Here is a 24,200-nt window from a genome sequence, read left to right on the forward strand (position 1 = left end):
GTTTTTACAATACATTTGGGTGAATATAAAAGGTCGTAAAAAAATTTTGAAATACAGGTGATGAATCCGCTAAATATCGTCTTAAGTCATTTCTATTAAACTAATCATACTTTTTATATTTTTAACGTTAAGTTCACATTATTTTACATCTAAAACTCGTATTTACAATACATTTGGGGGAATACAAAAAATAGAAAAAAAATTTGGGAAAAAATTTGGTAAAAAATGGTGATAATTTCGCTAAATATCGATTAAAGTCATTTCTATTAAACTAATCATACTTTTTATATTTTTAACGTTAAGTTCACATTACTTTACATCTAAAACACGTTTTTACAATACATTTGGGTGAATATAAAAGGTCGTAAAAAAATTTTGAAATACAGGTGATGAATCCGCTAAATATCGTCTTAAGTCATTTCTATTAAACTAATCATACTTTTTATATTTTTATCGTTAAGTTCACATTATTTTACATCTAGAACACGTCTTTACAATACATTTGGGTGAATATAAAAGGTCGTAAAAAAATTTTGAAATACAGGTGATGAATCCGCTAAATATTGTCTTAAGTCATTTCTATTAAACTAATCATACGTTTTATATTTTTAACGTTAAGTTCACATTATTTTACATCTAAAACACGTATTTACAATACATTTGGGTGAATACAAAAAATAGAAAAAAAATTTGGGAAAAAATTTGGTAAAAAATGGTGATAATTTCGCTAAATATCGATTAAAGTCATTTCTATTAAACTAATCATACTTTTTATATTTTTAACGTTAAGTTCACATTATTTTACATCTAAAACACGTCTTTACAATACATTTGGGTGAATATAAAAGGTCGTAAAAAAATTTTGAAATACAGGTGATGAATCCGCTAAATATCGTCTTAAGTCATTTCTATTAAACTCATCATACTTTTTATATTTTTATCGTTAAGTTCACATTATTTTACATCTAAAACACGTATTTACAATACATTTGGGTGAATACAAAAAATATAAAAAAAATTAGGGAAAAAATTTGGTAAAAAATTGTGATAATTTCGCTAAATATCGATTAAAGTCATTTGTATTGAACTAATCATACTTTTTATATTTTTATCGTTAAGTTCACATTATTTTACATCTAAAACACGTATTTACAATACATTTGGGTGAATATAAAAGGTCGTAAAAAAATTTTGAAATACAGGTGATGAATCCGCTAAATATCGTCTTAAGTCATTTCTATTAAACTAATCATACTTTTTATATTTTTATCGTTAAGTTCACATTATTTTACATCTAAAACACGTATTTACAATACATTTGGGTGAATATAAAAGGTCGTAAAAAAATTTTGAAATACAGGTGATGAATCCGCTAAATATCGTCTTAAGTCATTTCTATTAAACTAATCATACTTTTTATATTTTTAACGTTAAGTTCACATTATTTTACATCTAAAACACGTCTTTACAATACATTTGGGTGAATATAAAAGGTCGTAAAAAAATTTTGAAATACAGGTGATGAATCCGCTAAATATCGTCTTAAGTCATTTCTATTAAACTCATCATACTTTTTATATTTTTATCGTTAAGTTCACATTATTTTACATCTAAAACACGTATTTACAATACATTTGGGTGAATACAAAAAATAGAAAAAAAATTAGGGAAAAAATTTGGTAAAAAATTGTGATAATTTCGCTAAATATCGATTAAAGTCATTTGTATTGAACTAATCATACTTTTTATATTTTTATCGTTAAGTTCACATTATTTTACATCTAAAACACGTATATTACAATACATTTGGGTGAATACTAAAAATAAAAAAAAAATTAGGGAAAAAATTTGGTAAAAAATGGTGATAATTTCGCTAAATATCGATTAAAGTCATTTGTATTGAACTAATCATACTTTTTATATTTTTATCGTTTAGTTCACATTATTTTACATCTAAAACACGTCTTTACAATACATTTAGGTGAATATAAAAGGTCGTAAAAAAATTTTTGAAATACAGGTGATGAATCCGCTAAATATCGTCTTAAGTCATTTCTATTAAACTAATCATACTTTTTATATTTTTATCGTTAAGTTCACATTATTTTACATCTAAAACATGTCTTTACAATACATTTAGGTGAATATAAAAGGTCGTAAAAAAATTTTTGAAATACAGGTGATGAATCCGCTAAATATCGTCTTAAGTCATTTCTATTAAACTAATCATACTTTTTATATTTTTATCGTTAAGTTCACATTATTTTACATCTAAAACACGTCTTTACAATACATTTGGGTGAATATAAAAGGTCGTAAAAAAATTTTGAAATACAGGTGATGAATCCGCTAAATATTGTCTTAAGTCATTTCTATTAAACTAATCATACTTTTTATATTTTTAACGTTAAGTTCACATTATTTTACATCTAAAACTCGTATTTACAATACATTTGGGGGAATACAAAAAATAGAAAAAAAATTTGGGAAAAAATTTGGTAAAAAATGGTGATAATTTCGCTAAATATCGATTAAAGTCATTTCTATTAAACTAATCATACTTTTTATATTTTTAACGTTAAGTTCACATTACTTTACATCTAAAACACGTTTTTACAATACATTTGGGTGAATATAAAAGGTCGTAAAAAAATTTTGAAATACAGGTGATGAATCCGCTAAATATCGTCTTAAGTCATTTCTATTAAACTAATCATACTTTTTATATTTTTATCGTTAAGTTCACATTATTTTACATCTAGAACACGTCTTTACAATACATTTGGGTGAATATAAAAGGTCGTAAAAAAATTTTGAAATACAGGTGATGAATCCGCTAAATATTGTCTTAAGTCATTTCTATTAAACTAATCATACGTTTTATATTTTTAACGTTAAGTTCACATTATTTTACATCTAAAACACGTATTTACAATACATTTGGGTGAATACAAAAAATAGAAAAAAAATTTGGGAAAAAATTTGGTAAAAAATGGTGATAATTTCGCTAAATATCGATTAAAGTCATTTCTATTAAACTAATCATACTTTTTATATTTTTAACGTTAAGTTCACATTATTTTACATCTAAAACACGTCTTTACAATACATTTGGGTGAATATAAAAGGTCGTAAAAAAATTTTGAAATACAGGTGATGAATCCGCTAAATATCGTCTTAAGTCATTTCTATTAAACTCATCATACTTTTTATATTTTTATCGTTAAGTTCACATTATTTTACATCTAAAACACGTATTTACAATACATTTGGGTGAATACAAAAAATAGAAAAAAAATTAGGGAAAAAATTTGGTAAAAAATTGTGATAATTTCGCTAAATATCGATTAAAGTCATTTGTATTGAACTAATCATACTTTTTATATTTTTATCGTTAAGTTCACATTATTTTACATCTAAAACACGTATTTACAATACATTTGGGTGAATATAAAAGGTCGTAAAAAAATTTTGAAATACAGGTGATGAATCCGCTAAATATCGTCTTAAGTCATTTCTATTAAACTAATCATACTTTTTATATTTTTATCGTTAAGTTCACATTATTTTACATCTAGAACACGTCTTTAAAATACATTTGGGTGAATATAAACGGTCGTAAAAAAATTTTGAAATACAGGTGATGAATCCGCTAAATATTGTCTTAAGTCATTTCTATTAAACTAATCATACGTTTTATATTTTTAACGTTAAGTTCACATTATTTTACATCTAAAACACGTATTTACAATACATTTGGGTGAATAAAAAAAATAGAAAAAAAATTTGGGAAAAAATTTGGTAAAAAATGGTGATAATTTCGCTAAATATCGATTAAAGTCATTTCTATTAAACTAATCATACTTTTTATATTTTTAACGTTAAGTTCACATTATTTTACATCTAAAACACGTCTTTACAATACATTTGGGTGAATATAAAAGGTCGTAAAAAAATTTTGAAATACAGGTGATGAATCCGCTAAATATCGTCTTAAGTCATTTCTATTAAACTCATCATACTTTTTATATTTTTATCGTTAAGTTCACATTATTTTACATCTAAAACACGTATTTACAATACATTTGGGTGAATACAAAAAATAGAAAAAAAATTAGGGAAAAAATTTGGTAAAAAATTGTGATAATTTCGCTAAATATCGATTAAAGTCATTTGTATTGAACTAATCATACTTTTTATATTTTTATCGTTAAGTTCACATTATTTTACATCTAAAACACGTATTTACAATACATTTGGGTGAATATAAAAGGTCGTAAAAAAATTTTGAAATACAGGTGATGAATCCGCTAAATATCGTCTTAAGTCATTTCTATTAAACTAATCATACTTTTTATATTTTTATCGTTAAGTTCACATTATTTTACATCTAAAACACGTCTTTACAATACATTTGGGTGAATATAAAAGGTCGTAAAAAAATTTTGAAATACAGGTGATGAATCCGCTAAATATCGTCTTAAGTCATTTCTATTAAACTAATCATACTTTTTATATTTTTATCGTTAAGTTCACATTATTTTACATCTAAAACACGTCTTTACAATACATTTGGGTGAATATAAAAGGTCGTAAAAAAATTTTGAAATACAGGTGATGAATCCGCTAAATATCGTCTTAAGTCATTTCTATTAAACTAATCATACTTTTTATATTTTTATCGTTAAGTTCACATTATTTTACATCTAAAACACGTATTTACAATACATTTGGGTGAATATAAAAGGTCGTAAAAAAATTTTGAAATACAGGTGATGAATCCGCTAAATATCGTCTTAAGTCATTTCTATTAAACTAATCATACTTTTTATATTTTTATCGTTAAGTTCACATTATTTTACATCTAAAACACGTCTTTACAATACATTTGGGTGAATATAAAAGGTCGTAAAAAAATTTTGAAATACAGGTGATGAATCCGCTAAATATCGTCTTAAGTCATTTCTATTAAACTAATCATACGTTTTATATTTTTAACGTTAAGTTCACATTATTTTACATCTAAAACACGTATTTACAATACATTTGGGTGAATAAAAAAAATAGAAAAAAAATTTGGGAAAAAATTTGGTAAAAAATGGTGATAATTTCGCTAAATATCGATTAAAGTCATTTCTATTAAACTAATCATACTTTTTATATTTTTAACGTTAAGTTCACATTATTTTACATCTAAAACACGTCTTTACAATACATTTGGGTGAATATAAAAGGTCGTAAAAAAATTTTGAAATACAGGTGATGAATCCGCTAAATATCGTCTTAAGTCATTTCTATTAAACTCATCATACTTTTTATATTTTTATCGTTAAGTTCACATTATTTTACATCTAAAACACGTATTTACAATACATTTGGGTGAATACAAAAAATAGAAAAAAAATTAGGGAAAAAATTTGGTAAAAAATTGTGATAATTTCGCTAAATATCGATTAAAGTCATTTGTATTGAACTAATCATACTTTTTATATTTTTATCGTTAAGTTCACATTATTTTACATCTAAAACACGTATTTACAATACATTTGGGTGAATATAAAAGGTCGTAAAAAAATTTTGAAATACAGGTGATGAATCCGCTAAATATCGTCTTAAGTCATTTCTATTAAACTAATCATACTTTTTATATTTTTATCGTTAAGTTCACATTATTTTACATCTAAAACACGTCTTTACAATACATTTGGGTGAATATAAAAGGTCGTAAAAAAATTTTGAAATACAGGTGATGAATCCGCTAAATATCGTCTTAAGTCATTTCTATTAAACTAATCATACTTTTTATATTTTTATCGTTAAGTTCACATTATTTTACATCTAAAACACGTCTTTACAATACATTTGGGTGAATATAAAAGGTCGTAAAAAAATTTTGAAATACAGGTGATGAATCCGCTAAATATCGTCTTAAGTCATTTCTATTAAACTAATCATACTTTTTATATTTTTATCGTTAAGTTCACATTATTTTACATCTAAAACACGTATTTACAATACATTTGGGTGAATATAAAAGGTCGTAAAAAAATTTTGAAATACAGGTGATGAATCCGCTAAATATCGTCTTAAGTCATTTCTATTAAACTAATCATACTTTTTATATTTTTATCGTTAAGTTCACATTATTTTACATCTAAAACACGTCTTTACAATACATTTGGGTGAATATAAAAGGTCGTAAAAAAATTTTGAAATACAGGTGATGAATCCGCTAAATATCGTCTTAAGTCATTTCTATTAACTTAATCATACTTTTTATATTTTTATCGTTAAGTTCACATTATTTTACATCTAAAACACGTCTTTACAATACATTTGGGTGAATATAAAAGGTCGTAAAAAAATTTTGAAATACAGGTGATGAATCCGCTAAATATTGTCTTAAGTCATTTCTATTAAACTAATCATACTTTTTATATTTTAACCGTTAAGTTCACATTATTTTACATCTAAAACACGTATTTACAATACATTTGGGTGAATACAAAAAATAGAAAAAAAATTAGGGAAAAAATTTGGTAAAAAATTGTGATAATTTCGCTAAATATCGATTAAAGTCATTTGTATTGAACTAATCATACTTTTTATATTTTTATCGTTAAGTTCACATTATTTTACATCTAAAACACGTCTTTACAATACATTTGGGTGAATATAAAAGGTCGTAAAAAAATTTTGAAATACAGGTGATGAATCCGCTAAATATCGTCTTAAGACATTTCTATTAAACTCATCATACTTTTTATATTTTTATCGTTAAGTTCACATTATTTTACATCTAAAACACGTATTTACAATACATTTGGGTGAATACAAAAAATAGAAAAAAAATTAGGGAAAAAATTTGGTAAAAAATTGTGATAATTTCGCTAAATATCGATTAAAGTCATTTGTATTGAACTAATCATACTTTTTATATTTTTATCGTTAAGTTCACATTATTTTACATCTAAAACACGTCTTTACAATACATTTGGGTGAATATAAAAGGTCGTAAAAAAATTTTGAAATACAGGTGATGAATCCGCTAAATATCGTCTTAAGTCATTTCTATTAAACTAATCATACTTTTTATATTTTTATCGTTAAGTTCACATTATTTTACATCTAAAACACGTCTTTACAATACATTTGGGTGAATATAAAAGGTCGTAAAAAATTTTGAAATACAGGTGATGAATCCGCTAAATATCGTCTTAAGTCATTTCTATTAAACTAATCATACTTTTTATATTTTTATCGTTAAGTTCACATTATTTTACATCTAAAACACGTCTTTACAATACATTTGGGTGAATATAAAAGGTCGTAAAAAAATTTTGAAATACAGGTGATGAATCCGCTAAATATCGTCTTAAGACATTTCTATTAAACTCATCATACTTTTTATATTTTTATCGTTAAGTTCACATTATTTTACATCTAAAACACGTATTTACAATACATTTGGGTGAATACAAAAAATAGAAAAAAAATTAGGGAAAAAATTTGGTAAAAAATTGTGATAATTTCGCTAAATATCGATTAAAGTCATTTGTATTGAACTAATCATACTTTTTATATTTTTATCGTTAAGTTCACATTATTTTACATCTAAAACACGTCTTTACAATACATTTGGGTGAATATAAAAGGTCGTAAAAAAATTTTGAAATACAGGTGATGAATCCGCTAAATATCGTCTTAAGTCATTTCTATTAAACTAATCATACTTTTTATATTTTTATCGTTAAGTTCACATTATTTTACATCTAAAACACGTCTTTACAATACATTTGGGTGAATATAAAAGGTCGTAAAAAATTTTGAAATACAGGTGATGAATCCGCTAAATATCGTCTTAAGTCATTTCTATTAAACTAATCATACTTTTTATATTTTTATCGTTAAGTTCACATTATTTTACATCTAAAACACGTCTTTACAATACATTTGGGTGAATATAAAAGGTCGTAAAAAAATTTTGAAATACAGGTGATGAATCCGCTAAATATTGTCTTAAGTCATTTCTATTAAACTAATCATACTTTTTATATTTTTATCGTTAAGTTCACATTATTTTACATCTAAAACACGTATATTACAATACATTTGGGTGAATACAAAAAATAAAAAAAAAATTAGGGAAAAAATTTGGTAAAAAATGGTGATAATTTCGCTAAATATCGATTAAAGTCATTTGTATTGAACTAATCATACTTTTTATATTTTTATCGTTTAGTTCACATTATTTTACATCTAAAACACGTCTTTACAATACATTTAGGTGAATATAAAAGGTCGTAAAAAAATTTTTGAAATACAGGTGATGAATCCGCTAAATATCGTCTTAAGTCATTTCTATTAAACTAATCATACTTTTTATATTTTTATCGTTAAGTTCACATTATTTTACATCTAAAACACGTCTTTACAATACATTTAGGTGAATATAAAAGGTCGTAAAAAAATTTTTGAAATACAGGTGATGAATCCGCTAAATATCGTCTTAAGTCATTTCTATTAAACTAATCATACTTTTTATATTTTTATCGTTAAGTTCACATTATTTTACATCTAAAACACGTATTTACAATACATTTGGGTGAATATAAAAGGTCGTAAAAAAATTTTGAAATACAGGTGATGAATCCGCTAAATATTGTCTTAAGTCATTTCTATTAAACTAATCATACTTTTTATATTTTTAACGTTAAGTTCACATTATTTTACATCTAAAACTCGTATTTACAATACATTTGGGGGAATACAAAAAATAGAAAAAAAATTTGGGAAAAAATTTGGTAAAAAATGGTGATAATTTCGCTAAATATCGATTAAAGTCATTTCTATTAAACTAATCATACTTTTTATATTTTTAACGTTAAGTTCACATTATTTTACATCTAAAACACGTCTTTACAATACATTTGGGTGAATATAAAAGGTCGTAAAAAAATTTTGAAATACAGGTGATGAATCCGCTAAATATCGTCTTAAGTCATTTCTATTAAACTCATCATACTTTTTATATTTTTATCGTTAAGTTCACATTATTTTACATCTAAAACACGTATTTACAATACATTTGGGTGAATACAAAAAATAGAAAAAAAATTAGGGAAAAAATTTGGTAAAAAATTGTGATAATTTCGCTAAATATCGATTAAAGTCATTTGTATTGAACTAATCATACTTTTTATATTTTTATCGTTAAGTTCACATTATTTTACATCTAAAACACGTATTTACAATACATTTGGGTGAATATAAAAGGTCGTAAAAAAATTTTGAAATACAGGTGATGAATCCGCTAAATATCGTCTTAAGTCATTTCTATTAAACTAATCATACTTTTTATATTTTTATCGTTAAGTTCACATTATTTTACATCTAAAACACGTCTTTACAATACATTTGGGTGAATATAAAAGGTCGTAAAAAAATTTTGAAATACAGGTGATGAATCCGCTAAATATCGTCTTAAGTCATTTCTATTAAACTAATCATACTTTTTATATTTTTATCGTTAAGTTCACATTATTTTACATCTAGAACACGTCTTTACAATACATTTGGGTGAATATAAAAGGTCGTAAAAAAATTTTGAAATACAGGTGATGAATCCGCGAAATATTGTCTTAAGTCATTTCTATTAAACTAATCATACGTTTTATATTTTTAACGTTAAGTTCACATTATTTTACATCTAAAACACGTATTTACAATACATTTGGGTGAATACAAAAAATAGAAAAAAAATTTGGGAAAAAATTTGGTAAAAAATGGTGATAATTTCGCTAAATATCGATTAAAGTCATTTCTATTAAACTAATCATACTTTTTATATTTTTAACGTTAAGTTCACATTATTTTACATCTAAAACACGTCTTTACAATACATTTGGGTGAATATAAAAGGTCGTAAAAAAATTTTGAAATACAGGTGATGAATCCGCTAAATATCGTCTTAAGTCATTTCTATTAAACTCATCATACTTTTTATATTTTTATCGTTAAGTTCACATTATTTTACATCTAAAACACGTATTTACAATACATTTGGGTGAATACAAAAAATAGAAAAAAAATTAGGGAAAAAATTTGGTAAAAAATTGTGATAATTTCGCTAAATATCGATTAAAGTCATTTGTATTGAACTAATCATACTTTTTATATTTTTATCGTTAAGTTCACATTATTTTACATCTAAAACACGTATTTACAATACATTTGGGTGAATATAAAAGGTCGTAAAAAAATTTTGAAATACAGGTGATGAATCCGCTAAATATCGTCTTAAGTCATTTCTATTAAACTAATCATACTTTTTATATTTTTATCGTTAAGTTCACATTATTTTACATCTAAAACACGTCATTACAATACATTTGGGTGAATATAAAAGGTCGTAAAAAAATTTTGAAATACAGGTGATGAATCCGCTAAATATCGTCTTAAGTCATTTCTATTAAACTAATCATACTTTTTATATTTTTATCGTTAAGTTCACATTATTTTACATCTAAAACACGTCTTTACAATACATTTGGGTGAATATAAAAGGTCGTAAAAAAATTTTGAAATACAGGTGATGAATCCGCTAAATATCGTCTTAAGTCATTTCTATTAAACTAATCATACTTTTTATATTTTTATCGTTAAGTTCACATTATTTTACATCTAAAACACGTATTTACAATACATTTGGGTGAATACAAAAAATAGAAAAAAAATTTGGGAAAAAATTTGGTAAAAAATGGTGATAATTTCGCTAAATATCGATTAAAGTCATTTCTATTAAACTAATCATACTTTTTATATTTTTAACGTTAAGTTCACATTATTTTACATCTAAAACACGTCTTTACAATACATTTGGGTGAATATAAAAGGTCGTAAAAAAATTTTGAAATACAGGTGATGAATCCGCTAAATATCGTCTTAAGTCATTTCTATTAAACTCATCATACTTTTTATATTTTTATCGTTAAGTTCACATTATTTTACATCTAAAACACGTATTTACAATACATTTGGGTGAATACAAAAAATAGAAAAAAAATTAGGGAAAAAATTTGGTAAAAAATTGTGATAATTTCGCTAAATATCGATTAAAGTCATTTGTATTGAACTAATCATACTTTTTATATTTTTATCGTTAAGTTCACATTATTTTACATCTAAAACACGTATTTACAATACATTTGGGTGAATATAAAAGGTCGTAAAAAAATTTTGAAATACAGGTGATGAATCCGCTAAATATCGTCTTAAGTCATTTCTATTAAACTAATCATACTTTTTATATTTTTATCGTTAAGTTCACATTATTTTACATCTAAAACACGTCTTTACAATACATTTGGGTGAATATAAAAGGTCGTAAAAAAATTTTGAAATACAGGTGATGAATCCGCTAAATATCGTCTTAAGTCATTTCTATTAAACTAATCATACTTTTTATATTTTTATCGTTAAGTTCACATTATTTTACATCTAAAACACGTCTTTACAATACATTTGGGTGAATATAAAAGGTCGTAAAAAAATTTTGAAATACAGGTGATGAATCCGCTAAATATCGTCTTAAGTCATTTCTATTAAACTAATCATACTTTTTATATTTTTATCGTTAAGTTCACATTATTTTACATCTAGAACACGTCTTTACAATACATTTGGGTGAATATAAAAGGTCGTAAAAAAATTTTGAAATACAGGTGATGAATCCGCTAAATATTGTCTTAAGTCATTTCTATTAAACTCATCATACTTTTTATATTTTTATCGTTAAGTTCACATTATTTTACATCTAAAACACGTATTTACAATACATTTGGGTGAATACAAAAAATAGAAAAAAAATTAGGGAAAAAATTTGGTAAAAAATTGTGATAATTTCGCTAAATATCGATTAAAGTCATTTGTATTGAACTAATCATACTTTTTATATTTTTATCGTTAAGTTCACATTATTTTACATCTAAAACACGTATTTACAATACATTTGGGTGAATATAAAAGGTCGTAAAAAAATTTTGAAATACAGGTGATGAATCCGCTAAATATCGTCTTAAGTCATTTCTATTAAACTAATCATACTTTTTATATTTTTATCGTTAAGTTCACATTATTTTACATCTAAAACACGTCTTTACAATACATTTGGGTGAATATAAAAGGTCGTAAAAAAATTTTGAAATACAGGTGATGAATCCGCTAAATATCGTCTTAAGTCATTTCTATTAAACTAATCATACTTTTTATATTTTTATCGTTAAGTTCACATTATTTTACATCTAAAACACGTCTTTACAATACATTTGGGTGAATATAAAAGGTCGTAAAAAAATTTTGAAATACAGGTGATGAATCCGCTAAATATCGTCTTAAGTCATTTCTATTAAACTAATCATACTTTTTATATTTTTATCGTTAAGTTCACATTATTTTACATCTAGAACACGTCTTTACAATACATTTGGGTGAATATAAAAGGTCGTAAAAAAATTTTGAAATACAGGTGATGAATCCGCTAAATAGTGTCTTAAGTCATTTCTATTAAACTCATCATACTTTTTATATTTTTATCGTTAAGTTCACATTATTTTACATCTAAAACACGTATTTACAATACATTTGGGTGAATACAAAAAATAGAAAAAAAATTAGGGAAAAAATTTGGTAAAAAATTGTGATAATTTCGCTAAATATCGATTAAAGTCATTTGTATTGAACTAATCATACTTTTTATATTTTTATCGTTAAGTTCACATTATTTTACATCTAAAACACGTATTTACAATACATTTGGGTGAATATAAAAGGTCGTAAAAAAATTTTGAAATACAGGTGATGAATCCGCTAAATATCGTCTTAAGTCATTTCTATTAAACTAATCATACTTTTTATATTTTTATCGTTAAGTTCACATTATTTTACATCTAAAACACGTCTTTACAATACATTTGGGTGAATATAAAAGGTCGTAAAAAAATTTTGAAATACAGGTGATGAATCCGCTAAATATCGTCTTAAGTCATTTCTATTAAACTAATCATACTTTTTATATTTTTATCGTTAAGTTCACATTATTTTACATCTAAAACACGTCTTTACAATACATTTGGGTGAATATAAAAGGTCGTAAAAAAATTTTGAAATACAGGTGATGAATCCGCTAAATATCGTCTTAAGTCATTTCTATTAAACTAATCATACTTTTTATATTTTTATCGTTAAGTTCACATTATTTTACATCTAGAACACGTCTTTACAATACATTTGGGTGAATATAAAAGGTCGTAAAAAAATTTTGAAATACAGGTGATGAATCCGCTAAATATTGTCTTAAGTCATTTCTATTAAACTAATCATACGTTTTATATTTTTAACGTTAAGTTCACATTATTTTACATCTAAAACACGTATTTACAATACATTTGGGTGAATACAAAAAATAGAAAAAAAATTTGGGAAAAAATTTGGTAAAAAATGGTGATAATTTCGCTAAATATCGATTAAAGTCATTTCTATTAAACTAATCATACTTTTTATATTTTTAACGTTAAGTTCACATTATTTTACATCTAAAACACGTCTTTACAATACATTTGGGTGAATATAAAAGGTCGTAAAAAAATTTTGAAATACAGGTGATGAATCCGCTAAATATCGTCTTAAGTCATTTCTATTAAACTCATCATACTTTTTATATTTTTATCGTTAAGTTCACATTATTTTACATCTAAAACACGTATTTACAATACATTTGGGTGAATACAAAAAATAGAAAAAAAATTAGGGAAAAAATTTGGTAAAAAATTGTGATAATTTCGCTAAATATCGATTAAAGTCATTTGTATTGAACTAATCATACTTTTTATATTTTTATCGTTAAGTTCACATTATTTTACATCTAAAACACGTATTTACAATACATTTGGGTGAATATAAAAGGTCGTAAAAAAATTTTGAAATACAGGTGATGAATCCGCTAAATATCGTCTTAAGTCATTTCTATTAAACTAATCATACTTTTTATATTTTTATCGTTAAGTTCACATTATTTTACATCTAAAACACGTCTTTACAATACATTTGGGTGAATATAAAAGGTCGTAAAAAAATTTTGAAATACAGGTGATGAATCCGCTAAATATCGTCTTAAGTCATTTCTATTAAACTAATCATACTTTTTATATTTTTATCGTTAAGTTCACATTATTTTACATCTAAAACACGTCTTTACAATACATTTGGGTGAATATAAAAGGTCGTAAAAAAATTTTGAAATACAGGTGATGAATCCGCTAAATATCGTCTTAAGTCATTTCTATTAAACTAATCATACTATTTATATTTTTATCGTTAAGTTCACATTATTTTACATCTAAAACAGGTCTTTACAATACATTTGGGTGAATATAAAAGGTCGTAAAAAAATTTTGAAATACAGGTGATGAATCCGCTAAATATCGTCTTAAGTCATTTCTATTAAACTAATCATACTTTTTATATTTTTAACGTTAAGTTCACATTATTTTACATCTAAAACACGTCATTACAATACATTTGGGTGAATATAAAAGGTCGTAAAAAAATTTTGAAATACAGGTGATGAATCCGCTAAATATCGTCTTAAGTCATTTCTATTAAACTCATCATACTTTTTATATTTTTATCGTTAAGTTCACATTATTTTACATCTAAAACACGTATTTACAATACATTTGGGTGAATACAAAAAATAGAAAAAAAATTAGGGAAAAAATTTGGTAAAAAATGGTGATAATTTCGCTAAATATCGATTAAAGTTATTTCTATTAAACTAATCATACTTTTTATATTTTTAACGTTAAGTTCACATTATTTTACATCTAAAACACGTCATTACAATACATTTGGGTGAATATAAAAGGTCGTAAAAAAATTTTGAAATACAGGTGATGAATCCGCTAAATATCGTCTTAAGTCATTTCTATTAAACTCATCATACTTTTTATATTTTTATCGTTAAGTTCACATTATTTTACATCTAAAACACGTATTTACAATACATTTGGGTGAATACAAAAAATAGAAAAAAAATTAGGGAAAAAATTTGGTAAAAAATTGTGATAATTTCGCTAAATATCGATTAAAGTCATTTGTATTGAACTAATCATACTTTTTATATTTTTATCGTTAAGTTCACATTATTTTACATCTAAAACACGTATTTACAATACATTTGGGTGAATATAAAAGGTCGTAAAAAAATTTTGAAATACAGGTGATGAATCCGCTAAATATCGTCTTAAGTCATTTCTATTAAACTAATCATACTTTTTATATTTTTATCGTTATGTTCACATTATTTTACATCTAAAACACGTCTTTACAATACATTTGGGTGAATATAAAAGGTCGTAAAAAAATTTTGAAATACAGGTGATGAATCCGCTAAATATCGTCTTAAGTCATTTCTATTAAACTAATCATACTTTTTATATTTTTATCGTTAAGTTCACATTATTTTACATCTAAAACACGTCTTTACAATACATTTGGGTGAATATAAAAGGTCGTAAAAAAATTTTGAAATACAGGTGATGAATCCGCTAAATATCGTCTTAAGTCATTTCTATTAAACTCATCATACTTTTTATATTTTTATCGTTAAGTTCACATTATTTTACATCTAAAACACGTATTTACAATACATTTGGGTGAATACAAAAAATAGAAAAAAAATTAGGGAAAAAATTTGGTAAAAAATTGTGATAATTTCGCTAAATATCGATTAAAGTCATTTGTATTGAACTAATCATACTTTTTATATTTTTATCGTTAAGTTCACATTATTTTACATCTAGAACACGTCTTTACAATACATTTGGGTGAATATAAAAGGACGTAAAAAAATTTTGAAATACAGGTGATGAATCCGCTAAATATTGTCTTAAGTCATTTCTATTAAACTAATCATACGTTTTATATTTTTAACGTTAAGTTCACATTATTTTACATCTAAAACACGTATTTACAATACATTTGGGTGAATACAAAAAATAGAAAAAAAATTAGGGAAAAAATTTGGTAAAAAATTGTGATAATTTCGCTAAATATCGATTAAAGTCATTTGTATTGAACTAATCATACTTTTTATATTTTTATCGTTAAGTTCACATTATTTTACATCTAGAACACGTCTTTACAATACATTTGGGTGAATATAAAAGGACGTAAAAAAATTTTGAAATACAGGTGATGAATCCGCTAAATATCGTCTTAAGTCATTTCTATTAAACTCATCATACTTTTTATATTTTTATCGTTAAGTTCACATTATTTTACATCTAAAACACGTATTTACAATACATTTGGGTGAATACAAAAAATAGAAAAAAAATTAGGGAAAAAATTTGGTAAAAAATTGTGATAATTTCGCTAAATATCGATTAAAGTCATTTGTATTGAACTAATCATACTTTTTATATTTTTATCGTTAAGTTCACATTATTTTACATCTAAAACACGTATTTACAATACATTTGGGTGAATATAAAAGGTCGTAAAAAAATTTTGAAATACAGGTGATGAATCCGCTAAATATCGTCTTAAGTCATTTCTATTAAACTAATCATACTTTTTATATTTTTATCGTTAAGTTCACATTATTTTACATCTAAAACACGTCTTTACAATACATTTGGGTGAATATAAAAGGTCGTAAAAAAATTTTGAAATACAGGTGATGAATCCGCTAAATATCGTCTTAAGTCATTTCTATTAAACTAATCATACTTTTTATATTTTTATCGTTAAGTTCACATTATTTTACATCTAAAACACGTCTTTACAATACATTTGGGTGAATATAAAAGGTCGTAAAAAAATTTTGAAATACAGGTGATGAATCCGCTAAATATCGTCTTAAGTCATTTCTATTAAACTAATCATACTATTTATATTTTTATCGTTAAGTTCACATTATTTTACATCTAAAACAGGTCTTTACAATACATTTGGGTGAATATAAAAGGTCGTAAAAAAATTTTGAAATACAGGTGATGAATCCGCTAAATATCGTCTTAAGTCATTTCTATTAAACTAATCATACTTTTTATATTTTTAACGTTAAGTTCACATTATTTTACATCTAAAACACGTCATTACAATACATTTGGGTGAATATAAAAGGTCGTAAAAAAATTTTGAAATACAGGTGATGAATCCGCTAAATATCGTCTTAAGTCATTTCTATTAAACTCATCATACTTTTTATATTTTTATCGTTAAGTTCACATTATTTTACATCTAAAACACGTATTTACAATACATTTGGGTGAATACAAAAAATAGAAAAAAAATTAGGGAAAAAATTTGGTAAAAAATGGTGATAATTTCGCTAAATATCGATTAAAGTTATTTCTATTAAACTAATCATACTTTTTATATTTTTAACGTTAAGTTCACATTATTTTACATCTAAAACACGTCATTACAATACATTTGGGTGAATATAAAAGGTCGTAAAAAAATTTTGAAATACAGGTGATGAATCCGCTAAATATCGTCTTAAGTCATTTCTATTAAACTCATCATACTTTTTATATTTTTATCGTTAAGTTCACATTATTTTACATCTAAAACACGTATTTACAATACATTTGGGTGAATACAAAAAATAGAAAAAAAATTAGGGAAAAAATTTGGTAAAAAATTGTGATAATTTCGCTAAATATCGATTAAAGTCATTTGTATTGAACTAATCATACTTTTTATATTTTTATCGTTAAGTTCACATTATTTTACATCTAAAACACGTATTTACAATACATTTGGGTGAATATAAAAGGTCGTAAAAAAATTTTGAAATACAGGTGATGAATCCGCTAAATATCGTCTTAAGTCATTTCTATTAAACTAATCATACTTTTTATATTTTTATCGTTATGTTCACATTATTTTACATCTAAAACACGTCTTTACAATACATTTGGGTGAATATAAAAGGTCGTAAAAAAATTTTGAAATACAGGTGATGAATCCGCTAAATATCGTCTTAAGTCATTTCTATTAAACTAATCATACTTTTTATATTTTTATCGTTAAGTTCACATTATTTTACATCTAAAACACGTCTTTACAATACATTTGGGTGAATATAAAAGGTCGTAAAAAAATTTTGAAATACAGGTGATGAATCCGCTAAATATCGTCTTAAGTCATTTCTATTAAACTCATCATACTTTTTATATTTTTATCGTTAAGTTCACATTATTTTACATCTAAAACACGTATTTACAATACATTTGGGTGAATACAAAAAATAGAAAAAAAATTAGGGAAAAAATTTGGTAAAAAATTGTGATAATTTCGCTAAATATCGATTAAAGTCATTTGTATTGAACTAATCATACTTTTTATATTTTTATCGTTAAGTTCACATTATTTTACATCTAGAACACGTCTTTACAATACATTTGGGTGAATATAAAAGGACGTAAAAAAATTTTGAAATACAGGTGATGAATCCGCTAAATATTGTCTTAAGTCATTTCTATTAAACTAATCATACGTTTTATATTTTTAACGTTAAGTTCACATTATTTTACATCTAAAACACGTATTTACAATACATTTGGGTGAATACAAAAAATAGAAAAAAAATTTGGGAAAAAATTTGGTAAAAAATGGTGATAATTTCGCTAAATATCGATTAAAGTCATTTCTATTAAACTAATCATACTTTTTATATTTTTAACGTTAAGTTCACATTATTTTACATCTAAAACACGTCTTTACAATACATTTGGGTGAATATAAAAGGTCGTAAAAAAATTTTGAAATACAGGTGATGAATCCGCTAAATATCGTCTTAAGTCATTTCTATTAAACTCATCATACTTTTTATATTTTTATCGTTAAGTTCACATTATTTTACATCTAAAACACGTCTTTACAATACATTTGGGTGAATATAAAAGGTCGTAAAAAAATTTTGAAATACAGGTGATGAATCCGCTAAATATCGTCTTAAGTCATTTCTATTAAACTAATCATACTATTTATATTTTTATCGTTAAGTTCACATTATTTTACATCTAAAACAGGTCTTTACAATACATTTGGGTGAATATAAAAGGTCGTAAAAAAATTTTGAAATACAGGTGATGAATCCGCTAAATATCGTCTTAAGTCATTTCTATTAAACTAATCATACTTTTTATATTTTTAACGTTAAGTTCACATTATTTTACATCTAAAACACGTCATTACAATACATTTGGGTGAATATAAAAGGTCGTAAAAAAATTTTGAAATACAGGTGATGAATCCGCTAAATATCGTCTTAAGTCATTTCTATTAAACTCATCATACTTTTTATATTTTTATCGTTAAGTTCACATTATTTTACATCTAAAACACGTATTTACAATACATTTGGGTGAATACAAAAAATAGAAAAAAAATTAGGGAAAAAATTTGGTAAAAAATGGTGATAATTTCGCTAAATATCGATTAAAGTCATTTCTATTAAACTAATCATACTTTTTATATTTTTAACGTTAAGTTCACATTATTTTACATCTAAAACACGTCATTACAATACATTTGGGTGAATATAAAAGGTCGTAAAAAAATTTTGAAATACAGGTGATGAATCCGCTAAATATCGTCTTAAGTCATTTCTATTAAACTCATCATACTTTTTATATTTTTATCGTTAAGTTCACATTATTTTACATCTAAAACACGTATTTACAATACATTTGGGTGAATACAAAAAATAGAAAAAAAATTAGGGAAAAAATTTGGTAAAAAATTGTGATAATTTCGCTAAATATCGATTAAAGTCATTTGTATTGAACTAATCATACTTTTTATATTTTTATCGTTAAGTTCACATTATTTTACATTTAAAACACGTATTTACAATACATTTGGGTGAATATAAAAGGTCGTAAAAAAATTTTGAAATACAGGTGATGAATCCGCTAAATATCGTCTTAAGTCATTTCTATTAAACTAATCATACTTTTTATATTTTTATCGTTAAGTTCACATTATTTTACATCTAAAACACGTCTTTACAATACATTTGGGTGAATATAAAAGGTCGTAAAAAAATTTTGAAATACAGGTGATGAATCCGCTAAATATCGTCTTAAGTCATTTCTATTAAACTAATCATACTTTTTATATTTTTATCGTTAAGTTCACATTATTTTACATCTAAAACACGTCTTTACAATACATTTGGGTGAATATAAAAGGTCGTAAAAAAATTTTGAAATACAGGTGATGAATCCGCTAAATATCGTCTTAAGTCATTTCTATTAAACTCATCATACTTTTTATATTTTTATCGTTAAGTTCACATTATTTTACATCTAAAACACGTATTTACAATACATTTGGGTGAATACAAAAAATAGAAAAAAAATTAGGGAAAAAATTTGGTAAAAAATTGTGATAATTTCGCTAAATATCGATTAAAGTCATTTGTATTGAACTAATCATACTTTTTATATTTTTATCGTTAAGTTCACATTATTTTACATCTAGAACACGTCTTTACAATACATTTGGGTGAATATAAAAGGACGTAAAAAAATTTTGAAATACAGGTGATGAATCCGCTAAATATTGTCTTAAGTCATTTCTATTAAACTAATCATACGTTTTATATTTTTAACGTTAAGTTCACATTATTTTACATCTAAAACACGTATTTACAATACATTTGGGTGAATACAAAAAATAGAAAAAAAATTTGGGAAAAAATTTGGTAAAAAATGGTGATAATTTCGCTAAATATCGATTAAAGTCATTTCTATTAAACTAATCATACTTTTTATATTTTTAACGTTAAGTTCACATTATTTTACATCTAAAACACGTCTTTACAATACATTTGGGTGAATATAAAAGGTCGTAAAAAAATTTTGAAATACAGGTGATGAATCCGCTAAATATCGTCTTAAGTCATTTCTATTAAACTCATCATACTTTTTATATTTTTATCGTTAAGTTCACATTATTTTACATCTAAAACACGTATTTACAATACATTTGGGTGAATACAAAAAATAGAAAAAAAATTAGGGAAAAAATTTGGTAAAAAATTGTGATAATTTCGCTAAATATCGATTAAAGTCATTTGTATTGAACTAATCATACTTTTTATATTTTTATCGTTAAGTTCACATTATTTTACATCTAAAACACGTATTTACAATACATTTGGGTGAATATAAAAGGTCGTAAAAAAATTTTGAAATACAGGTGATGAATCCGCTAAATATCGTCTTAAGTCATTTCTATTAAACTAATCATACTTTTTATATTTTTATCGTTAAGTTCACATTATTTTACATCTAAAACACGTCTTTACAATACATTTGGGTGAATATAAAAGGTCGTAAAAAAATTTTGAAATACAGGTGATGAATCCGCTAAATATTGTCTTAAGTCATTTCTATTAAACTAATCATACGTTTTATATTTTTAACGTTAAGTTCACATTATTTTACATCTAAAACACGTATTTACAATACATTTGGGTGAATACAAAAAATAGAAAAAAAATTTGGGAAAAAATTTGGTAAAAAATGGTGATAATTTCGCTAAATATCGTTTAAAGTCATTTGTATTGAACTAATCATACTTTTTATATTTTTATCGTTAAGTTCACATTATTTTACATCTAAAACACGTATTTACAATACATTTGGGTGAATATAAAAGGTCGTAAAAAAATTTTGAAATACAGGTGATGAATCCGCTAAATATCGTCTTAAGTCATTTCTATTAAACTAATCATACTTTTTATATTTTTATCGTTAAGTTCACATTATTTTACATCTAGAACACGTCTTTACAATACATTTGGGTGAATATAAAAGGTCGTAAAAAAATTTTGAAATACAGGTGATGAATCCGCTAAATATTGTCTTAAGTCATTTCTATTAAACTCATCATACTTTTTATATTTTTATCGTTAAGTTCACATTATTTTACATCTAAAACACGTATTTACAATACATTTGGGTGAATACAAAAAATAGAAAAAAAATTAGGGAAAAAATTTGGTAAAAAATTGTGATAATTTCGCTAAATATCGATTAAAGTCATTTGTATTGAACTAATCATACTTTTTATATTTTTATCGTTAAGTTCACATTATTTTACATCTAAAACACGTATTTACAATACATTTGGGTGAATATAAAAGGTCGTAAAAAAATTTTGAAATACAGGTGATGAATCCGCTAAATATCGTCTTAAGTCATTTCTATTAAACTAATCATACTTTTTATATTTTTATCGTTAAGTTCACATTATTTTACATCTAAAACACGTCTTTACAATACATTTGGGTGAATATAAAAGGTCGTAAAAAAATTTTGAAATACAGGTGATGAATCCGCTAAATATCGTCTTAAGTCATTTCTATTAAACTCATCATACTTTTTATATTTTTATCGTTAAGTTCACATTATTTTACATCTAAAACACGTATTTACAATACATTTGGGTGAATACAAAAAATAGAAAAAAAATTAGGGAAAAAATTTGGTAAAAAATTGTGATAATTTCGCTAAATATCGATTAAAGTCATTTGTATTGAACTAATCATACTTTTTATATTTTTATCGTTAAGTTCACATTATTTTACATCTAAAACACGTATTTACAATACATTTGGGTGAATATAAAAGGTCGTAAAAAAATTTTGAAATACAAGTGATGAATCCGCTAAATATCGTCTTAAGTCATTTATATTAAACTAATCATACTTTTTATATTTTTATCGTTAAGTTCACATTATTTTACATCTAAAACACGTCTTTACAATACATTTGGGTGAATATAAAAGGTCGTAAAAAAATTTTGAAATACAGGTGATGAATCCGCTAAATATCGTCTTAAGTCATTTCTATTAAACTAATCATACTTTTTATATTTTTATCGTTAAGTTCACATTATTTTACATCTAAAACACGTCTTTACAATACATTTGGGTGAATATAAAAGGTCGTAAAAAAATTTTGAAATACAGGTGATGAATCCGCTAAATATCGTCTTAAGTCATTTCTATTAAACTAATCATACTTTTTATATTTTTATCGTTAAGTTCACATTATTTTACATCTAAAACACGTCTTTACAATACATTTGGGTGAATATAAAAGGTCGTAAAAAAATTTTGAAATACAGGTGATGAATCCGCTAAATATTGTCTTAAGTCATTTCTATTAAACTAATCATACGTTTTATATTTTTAACGTTAAGTTCACATTATTTTACATCTAAAACACGTATTTACAATACATTTGGGTGAATACAAAAAATAGAAAAAAAATTTGGGAAAAAATTTGGTAAAAAATGGTGATAATTTCGCTAAATATCGATTAAAGTCATTTCTATTAAACTAATCATACTTTTTATATTTTTAACGTTAAGTTCACATTATTTTACATCTAAAACACGTCTTTACAATACATTTGGGTGAATATAAAAGGTCGTAAAAAAATTTTGAAATACAGGTGATGAATCCGCTAAATATCGTCTTAAGTCATTTCTATTATACTCATCATACTTTTTATATTTTTATCGTTAAGTTCACATTATTTTACATCTAAAACACGTATTTACAATACATTTGGGTGAATACAAAAAATAGAAAAAAAATTAGGGAAAAAATTTGGTAAAAAATTTTGATAATTTCGCTAAATATCGATTAAAGTCATTTGTATTGAACTAATCATACTTTTTATATTTTTATCGTTAAGTTCACATTATTTTACATCTAGAACACGTCTTTACAATACATTTGGGTGAATATAAAAGGACGTAAAAAAATTTTGAAATACAGGTGATGAATCCGCTAAATATTGTCTTAAGTCATTTCTATTAAACTAATCATACGTATTATATTTTTAACGTTAAGTTCACATTATTTTACATCTAAAACACGTATTTACAATACATTTGGGTGAATACAAAAAATAGAAAAAAAATTTGGGAAAAAATTTGGTAAAAAATGGTGATAATTTCGCTAAATATCGATTAAAGTCATTTCTATTAAACTAATCATACTTTTTATATTTTTAACGTTAAGTTCACATTATTTTACATCTAAAACACGTCTTTACAATACATTTGGGTGAATATAAAAGGTCGTAAAAAAATTTTGAAATACA

The sequence above is a fragment of the Diuraphis noxia genome, unplaced genomic scaffold (assembly GCF_037042655.1).
Source record: "Diuraphis noxia isolate RWA-SAM2 unplaced genomic scaffold, SU_Dnox_SAM2 contig0005, whole genome shotgun sequence".
In the NCBI taxonomy this organism is placed as follows: Eukaryota; Metazoa; Arthropoda; class Insecta; order Hemiptera; family Aphididae; genus Diuraphis; species Diuraphis noxia.